At 43.5% G+C, this 9366-nt stretch overlaps 1 pseudogene; it reads left to right on the top strand.

Annotated features, from left to right (window-relative positions):
• On the top strand, positions 5890–7525 carry LOC106503678 (annotated as a pseudogene).

Below are 9366 nucleotides of genomic sequence, written 5' to 3'. Positions count from 1 at the left end.
TTGCGGTCATGCTCCCACAACTGGGTGTGTGTTTATGTCCAAACTGTGTATAACAATATCAGTATACATTAACATCCAATATACATCAACATCAGACTGTATGCACTAAATATGTGGGGCAGATTCTTTACTGTCTGTGCCACTAGGGAAGCCCAGACATCAATTCACCTTAATAAAATTATATTTTTTAAAAAGAATCTAAAAAGCATGAGGCAAAACGTTGACCCGCAGTTAAAAGGAAATGGAGTCCTCTCTTCAGTTAAAAAGACGGTCCCTCTGAAGTATGAAGGGTAAAATGCTCCTTGCAAAGATAAATACGTATCTGTTTCTTACTTGAGAAGCCAGGGGAGGGGTTTTCTTCCTACTTACAAGCATCTCAGATGCAGATGTAAATGAAGAAGATGTACATGAAGGGGCGGGCGGGTGATCCAGAGCCCCAAGCATCACTTCACCGGGCCAGTGATGACTCAGTTCTCCACGGACCATGAGACTTGGAGAAGCATATTCAACCCCAGATTTAATGGGCTGTTTCAGAAATGCTGTGACATAGATCATGCACCAGAAGGCCGAGGAGATTACTGATGATCCACATGGATAAGCAGCAAAAATTGGCCTTCCCAGGTGGCTCGGTGGTAAAGAATTCACTTGCCAGTGCAGGAGACACAGGCAGTGTGGGTTTGATCCCTGGGTGGGGCAGATCCCCTGGAGGAGGGCACACAACCCACTGCAGTATCCTGGAGAATCCCATGGACAGAGGGGAGGTGGGCTACAGTCCACGGGGTCTCAAAGAGTCAGACATGACCGAAGTGACTTAGCATGCATGCAGCTGATATTAAAACTGTACAACATTCATCAGCATTTATTCAAAACCAGAGTCTCATCTGCTGATATTCTCAGAACTTTCCAGCCTGTGGGTGCAGAAGCAGAAAGTAGCCGTGACATTCACATTCGAATTCCCTGAGCTCCTGCAGCTTTTTCTCAGGCCCTGAGGAGCGCAGATTTCTCAGAGCCCTCGGGAAGGTTGGAAGAAGCCTGCAGCCCCAGGGCTTTCTGGGGCATCTGCCATGCACCAGGCTCAGGAGTGCTTGGCGTGACACGGCTGACAGGACATGGCAGGTCTCAAGCTTTCTCTAACGCGTGGATAAAAATAATATCGCACTTCCCATCGAAGTCACTTGAATCAGTGAAAAATAACCAGTCAAATCATTTTGGAATGTAGTTTTACAAAATGATACTTGTTTCCTCATCTGCTATGCTTCCTGGAGGGGTGACATTGCCTCCAGTTAGAATCATCCCCACTGTCAGACGGCAAATGATTTCACTTAAATATGGAATCTAAAAAGATGATACGAGTGATCTTATTCACAAAACAGAAACAGACTTCGAAAGCTAATTTTGGTTACCAAAGGGAAAAAGGTGGGGCAGGGGACAAATTAGAACTTTGGGATTAACATACATACACTGTTGTACACAAAATAACAAACAACAAGGACCTCCTGTGCAGCCCAGGGAGTGCTCCTCAATTGTCTGTAATAACCTCTATTGGAAAACAATGTGAAAAAGAAGGAATGTGTGTGTATGTATAACTGATTCACCTGGCTGTACACCTGAAACGGATACAATACTGTAAATCAACTATGGTAGTGCTGGTTTAGGCTCTAAGTCATGTCCAACTCTTTGTGACCCCATGGACTATAGCCCACCAGGCTCCTCTGTCCACGGGGTTTCCCAGGCAAGAATACTGGAGAGGGTTGCCCTTTCCTCCTACAGGGGATCTTCTATGCCCAGGGATTGCACCCGAGTCTCCTGCATTGCAGACGAATTCTTTGCCACTGGGCCATGAGGGAAACAAATCAACTATCAGTTCAGTTCAGTCACTCATTCATATCCGACTCTTCGCGACCCCATGGACTGCAGCATGCCAGGCCTCTCTGTCCATCACCAACTCCCGGAGTTCATTCAAACTCACGTCCATCAAGTCAGTGATGCCATCCGGCCATCTCATCCTCTGTCGTCCCCTTCTCCTCCTGCCCTCAATCCCTCCCAGCATCAGTCTTTTCCAATGAGTCAACACCTCTCATGAGGCAGCCAAGTACTGGAGGTTCAGCTTTAGCATCATTCCTTCCAAAGAACACCCAGGACTGATCTCCTTTAGGATGGACTGGTTGGATCTCCTTGCAGTCCAAGGGACTCTCAAGAGTCTTCTCCAACACCACAGTTCAAAAGTATCAATTCTTCAGCACTCAGCTTTCTTCACAGTCCAACTCTCACATCCATACATGACCACAGGATAAACCATAGCCTTGACTAGACAGATCTTTGTTCACAAAGTAATATCTCTGCTTTTGAATATGCTATCTAGGTTGGTCATAACTTTCCTTTCAAGGAGTAAGGTTCTTTTAATTTCATGGCTGAAATCACCATCTGCAGTGATTTTGGAGCCCCCTAAAATAAAGTCTGACACTGTTTCTACTGTTTCCCCATCTATTTGCCATGAAGTGATGGGACCAGATGCCATGATCTTCGTTTTCTGAATGTTGAGCTTTAAACCAACTTTTCCACTCTCCTCTTTCACTTTTATCAGGAGGATTTTTAGTTCCTCTTCACTTTCTGCCATAAGGGTGGTGTCATCTGCATATCTGAGGTGTTTGATATTTCTTCTGGCAATCTTGATTCCAGCTTGTGCTTCATCCAGCCCAGCATTTCTCATGATGTACTCTGCATATAAGTTAAATAAGCAGAGTGACGTACTCCTTTTCCTATTTGGAACCAGTCTGTTGTTCCATGTCCAGTTCTAACTGTTGCTTCCTGACCTGCATATAGGCTTCTCAAGAGGCAGGTCAGGTGGTCTGATATTCCCATCTCTTTCAGAATTTTCCACAGTTTATTGTGATCCACACAGTCAAAGGCTTTGTCATAGTCAATAAAGCAGAAACAGATGGTTTTTTTTTTTGAACTCTCTTGCTTTTTCAATGATCCAGGGGATGTTGGCAATTTGATCTCTGGTTCCTCTGCCTTTTCTAAAACCAGCTTGAACATCTGGAAGTTCACCGTTCACGTATTGGTGAAGCCTGGCTTGGAGAATTTTGAGCATTACTTTACTAGCGTGTGAGATAAGTGCAATATGAAATGAAAAACAAACTAAAAACAGAACAATAACAAAGCAATCAGCCTGTCTGTTCTGTGGCAGGAGGGGAAGATGTGTTTGTTCTGTGGTATACTGACTCACTGGAAAAGACCCTGATGCTGGGGAAGATTGAAGGCGGGAGGAGAAGAGGACAACAGAGGATGAGATGGCTGGATGGCATCACCAACATGATGGACATGAGTTTGAGTAAACTCTGGGAGTTGGTGTTGGACAGGGAAGACTAGCGTGCTGCTGTCCATGGGGTTGCAAAGAGTCGGACACGACTGAGCAACTGAACTGAACTGATTACATGCTGTTAGACAGCGCCTCATACAGTGCTGCTTGGATTACAGAGCTTCTCAGAAAACAGCCAACCCCACACAAGGCTCTGACATAGATCCGTGGTCCCTGGTGCTGCAAGGCCATTACACAGACGTGTGAGTTAATGCAGCCCTAGGGGTGCCATTCACACGTCAATCTGCCTACCTCTGCCTGATGCTCCTGCCCAGGCCCGATGGACAGCAAGCTGCCCTCTCCTTTCCGGGGTCTGCCCCCTGGTACCAGCACACACACCACCTCTAGAATGGCCTCTTCTGAGTGGAAACCAGTCCACGCAAAGAGATGCTCCAGGCCGTCTGCCATCCTCAGTGCATCAACAGACACAGAGATGTCCCCACCCCCCACTGCTAGTAAGGGCCGTGCCACAAATGCCCTCCCCTGCCTCCCGAAGAGAGGCATCAGCTGCTGACCCGCCGCAGAGTGTGGCCTGTGGATGTGCCTTGTTTTGTCAACATAATGTGTTCAGAATTTGGAAACCGGATTTCTTAAAGCAGGGCTTAATTTTCACATTTTCACCTGTGCCCACAACTCACTGTTTTCTTATTCCATATGCATTTATGGTGCTTGCCTGGTCCTTGAAAGCCTTGTCTCTCTCTCCCTCTCTCCCTCTCTCTCCCTCTCTCTCCCTCTCTCTCTCTCTCTCACACACACACACACACACACACCACCCTTCCCCCCCGGCAAGTGTGAGAAGAGGGCTAGGTCCATGTGGTCTTTGGTTGCACTATAACATTCTATAAAATAAGAATGTTCGTATAACATTTTGAACAAGGTGCTAGTTTTCAAAGGCTACGCTTTTCATCCAACTGTCCTTTGGAAATCTTATTTTCATGTTCAGCACTAGATTTATACTCAAAAAGGCTCCCTGCAAAGAGGTTTAGAATTTATACGGATTTTCCAATCCCCTATAGCATCAGAGTATAGAATAATCATAATGAGTTTTTTATGAAGCTACTCTTTACTCTGTACTTCTAGGGAAGAAAAATAATACTACTATGTATTGAGTACATACTTCATGTCAGATCTTTTATTATCATATTTAATCTATGACATAATCCTATAAATACAATCATGTCCCCATTCTATGTGAAAAGAATCTAGCGAACAGAGAATTTATGAGTTTACCTAAGTTCACACATTAAATGAAGGTTCACAAAGACTAATTAGCTTAATTCTAGAATCTATATTCTTAATAAGCACCCTATTTTTATATTATCCCATTTATCTTCAGGATAATTCTGTAAGGTTCATATTATTACACTCATGTGAAGAAACTAAAGCTTAGTAAAATTAATGTATCCAATGTGTGTGTGTATATATATATACATTTATATATAGACACATATACAGTGCCTAAGGGAAAGGCAACCCACTCCAGTATTCTTGCCTGGAGAATTCCATGGACAGAGGAGCCTGGCAGGCTATAGTCCATGGGGTTACAAAGAGTTGGACATGACTGAGCAACTAACACACACACACACACACACACACACACACACACACAGTGTTGAATATGTATTGAAGCCTAAGTCTGTCTGATTCCAAAACTGACGCTCTTGATCACAATGATAGATCCCTTGCTTAATCTCTAGCCCTCTGCAGTTTCTATTTCAAGTCTTCCATTAACTTGAAAGACATTAACAAGACAGGAGGGAAATGCACCATCTCATTTAGAATCTGCTCTAACACATAGAACCATAAGAGAAAAATATATTTCTTTGCACTGCCTCCACAAAACCATTCAACTGGTTGGGCTATGGACGGGTGCCTGTAAAGGGCAGTGAAAGAGCAAGTGCATAAACAGGATTTTCTCTCGTTCACACCCCACTGAGCTATACAGTAGGGAAAGCAATCTACTGAGAGTGTAACAGACCAGGGTGTGAATTTCACTGTAAGCACTCATCTGTTGTGTCATGCTGGGAAAATTCTTTTTAACCTCTGTAAGCTTCAGGTTCTGTATCTACAATAAAGCCTTGTAACAAAACTCAGCTACAACAATGGGCATTTATTCTTGTGTTCATAGTTTGTAGGTCCACTGCAGGTTGGCTGATTTGGAGAGGCTCTGTTTCAAGTGGTTGGTGAGCTAGGATTGCCTCCTCATTGTGGGTTTAACTCAGAATTTCTCTGCATGGGTCAGTTCTGGGGTTTAGAAGGAAGGCACTCAGCCACCTCGGGGAAGCTCTTCACATTAGAATAGGCGCAAGAAGACGTGTGCAACATCACAGACCAGGTCCCTGCCTTTGATTGCATCACAGACACTGAGCATTCCATTGGCCAAAGTGAGTCACATGACCAACCCCAACATCACTAGAGATGGGCAACATACAAGGGGGATTGAAATATTTGACTATCATGATTTCCTTTTACATAAAATGGGAATAAGCGTTAATTTTAAGAAATGTAGCTCCTTCCCAGCTGGAACCATGGAGAGCGCAGAAGAGAAGAAAAGAGAAGGTCCTTGCTATGCCAGAAACCATTAAGAAAAAGCAAAAGAATTTCACAGAGCTTAAGCTCTAGCACCTGAAAAAGAAGTTCGTCCAAAAGATGCTTCAAAAGGCAAAGAGAAAGCTTACCTAGGAAAAAGCTAATCACTTTCATAAGGAATGCAGGCAGATGTACAGAACCGAAAGTCAAAAGACTAGGATGATACAAGAAGCCAGCAACTTCTACGCACCTGCAGAACCCAAACTGGCCTTTGTCATCAGGATCACAGGTATCAGCTGTGTGAGCCCAAAGATTTGAAATGTGTCAACTTCTTTGCCTACATCAGATCTTCAATAGCACCTTTGTGAACTGCCAACAAGGCACCTTCGTGAAGCTCAACAAGGCTTCAGTTAACACACTGAGAATTGTGGAACCATACATTGCATTTGTTGCTGTAATTCAGTCACTCAGTTGTGTCTGACTCTTGGCAACCCCGTGGGCTGCAGCATGCCAAGCTTCCCTGTCCTTCGCTATCTCCCAGAGTTTGCTCAAACTCACGTCCATTGAGTCGATGATGCCATCCAACCATCTCATCCTCTGTTGCCTCCTTCTCCTTCTGCCTTCAGTCTTTCCCAGCATCAGGGGCTTTTCTAATGAGTCAGCACTTCACATCAGGTGGCCAAAGTATTGGAGCTTCAGCTCCAGAATCAGTCCTTCCAATGAATATTCAGGGTTGATTTCCTTTAGGATTGACTGGTTGGATCTCCTTGCAGTCCAAGGGACTCTCAAGAGTCTTCTCCAGCACCACAGTTTAAAGGCATCAATTCTTTGGTGTTCAGCCCTCATGATGGTCCAACTGTCACATCTGTACATGACTACTGGAAAAGCCATAGCTTTCACTATACAGACCTTTGTCAGAAAAGTAGCATCTCTGCTTTCTAATATGCCGTCTAGGTTTGTCATAGCTTTTCTTCCAAGGAGTAAGCGTCTTTTAATTTCATGGCTGCAGTCACCATCTGCAGTGATTTTGGAGCCCAAGCAAATAAAGTCTGTCACTATTTCCATTTTTTCCCCATCTATTTGTCACAAAGTGATGGTACTGGATGCCATAATCTTAGTTTTTTGAATGTTGAGCTTTAAACCAGCTTTTTCACTCTCTTCTTTCACCTTTGTCGAGAGACTCTTTAGTTCCTCTTTGCTTTCTGCCATTAAGGGTACCCAAATCTGAAGTCTGTAAATGAGTTGATATACAAGCATGGTTATGGCAAAGCTAAAATAAGTTAATTTTCCTGGCAGATAACGTGTTGATCAGTCTCATGGGAAATATGGTATTATCTGCATGGAGGATCTGATTCATGAGATCTGTGTTGCTGGAAAGCAGTTCAAAGCGGCAAACAGCTTGCTGTGGCCCCTTAAATTGTCTTCTTCATGCAGTGAAATGAAGAAAAAGACCACCCATTTTGTAGAAGGTGGAGATGCTGGAAACAGGGAAGAGCAGATCAACAGGCTTATCTGAAGGATGAACTGAGGTATCTACCGAGATTAGTTTTACAATCTGATCAGTTAATAAACAGTGATTGCTTAAAAAAAAAAAAAGATGTGATAATAGAATGGTTTGTAAGGTATGAAGAACCATCTAAGAGTAAAGTACTGTAATTACTTTTTCGAAGAGAAGCACTAATAGTCCGCAGAATGTGTTTCTATTTCGAGAGATGTTGATATTTTGCAAAACAATATGCCAGTTCTTGCCCAGGGGATGATAGCTGCTCAGCCCTTTAAAGTAACTGGTGAAAATGTCATTTGCAGACAATAGGCTGTGTCTGCCAAGCTTGGCATTTTGATGGTTATTTTAATGTCTTGGGCAATTAATTGCTGGCAGTAAATATTCACACATTTCAGTGAAATGGCTAGGTGGCATGAGATTTTAACTTCAGTTTAGGAAGTAGGCAGTCAAATCTGACAATACACATATGACTCAAAGGGTGCCACGGAAATAGCTGGAAGGTGAAGACTTAGAATCAAATGAACTAAATCAAGTCTTAGAGAAGACAGAGTAAGTAAGGATAATTCACTGCTTTCCTCATCAATCACGTGGCCAGGGCTCTCTTCTGTGCTCCAGATCAAATTATTCTAACTGTTCTCCTGTGGATTATGATGTATGTCAGCTGAGGAAAAAAAAAAAAAAAAACATGGCTCATCAATAAGGATTCTGTTGATAGACCACTCTATGCACTAATTGTTTTAGTAGGCTTTGTTGAGAATCTAAAGCTCTCTGGATTTGGAGTATAAATCCAGGGCTGAACGTGACAGTTCTCTGGATTGCCTGTTTTACTAGTCCATTATGATCCAGGAAATGTTCCCCTTGCTGCTTTTTCCCATAAATAGAGTTGTACTATACAATTATCTACACATATATATATGTATAAATCAGTTCAGTTGCTCAGTTGTGTCTGACTCTTGGCAACCCCATGGGTTGCAGCATGCCAAGCTTGCCTGCCCTTCACTATCTCCCAGGGTTTGCTCAAACTCATGTCCATCGAATCGGTGATGCCATCCAACCATCCTCTGTTGTCCCCTTCTCCTCCTGCCTTCAATCTTGCCCAGCATCAGGGTCTTTTCTAAAGAGTCAGTTCTTCCCATCAGGTAGCCAAAGTGTTAGAGTTTCATATGATATATGTATATGGGCTTCTCTTGTGGCTCAGCTGGTAAAGAATCTGCCTGCAAAATGGGAGACCTGAAGTTGATCCCTGGGTTGGGAAGATCCTCTGGAGAAGGGAAAGGCTACCCACTCCAGTATTCTGGCCTGGAGAATTCCATAGACTGTGGGGTTGCAGAGTTGGACACGACTGAGGGACTTTCACTTCACTTCACTTCACATATATATATATGACCAACTTCCTCAAGACGTTTAACCATCACTAATTTTATTGGAGGCCTGGTTACCCATCAGGTAATGTAAGAGACAGCTATCTCATGAAATAGCATGTAAGTAATACAGCTAGTAACATTAATAAAGCTTTCAGGGTGATTTAAGCCATGAGCTTCTGGAACCAAATCAACTCCCAAAATGATCACCAAGACTAGAAAGTGAGACACTTAAGGCAGAAATCTAATTTTTCATGTGTCATTAAATGTGTTATATTATGGGGACGCTAAGAGTCGGGCACGACTGAGCGATTTCATTTTCACTTTTCACTTTCATGCATTGGAGAAGGAAATGGCAACCCTCTCCAGTATTCTTGCCTGGAGGATCCCAGGGATGGGGGAGCCTGGTAGGCTGCCGTCTATGGGGTCGCACAGAGTCGGACATGACTGAAGCGACGCAGCAGCAGCAGAGGATTCTTCTGGTGTGAAAATACATTCAGTTTGAATTTTAAGTCAATTTCAAGTGCCTCCTTGAGATGCTGTAAGATTATGGAGGGCAATGTGACTTTGTAACGCAACTTCATCACAGGGACTTCAGAATTCAGTAGGCT

This window comes from Capra hircus, chromosome 27 (genome assembly GCF_001704415.2).
Source record: "Capra hircus breed San Clemente chromosome 27, ASM170441v1, whole genome shotgun sequence".
Lineage (NCBI taxonomy): Eukaryota > Metazoa > Chordata > Mammalia > Artiodactyla > Bovidae > Capra > Capra hircus.
This window is presented reverse-complemented; position numbering and strand designations above follow the sequence as displayed.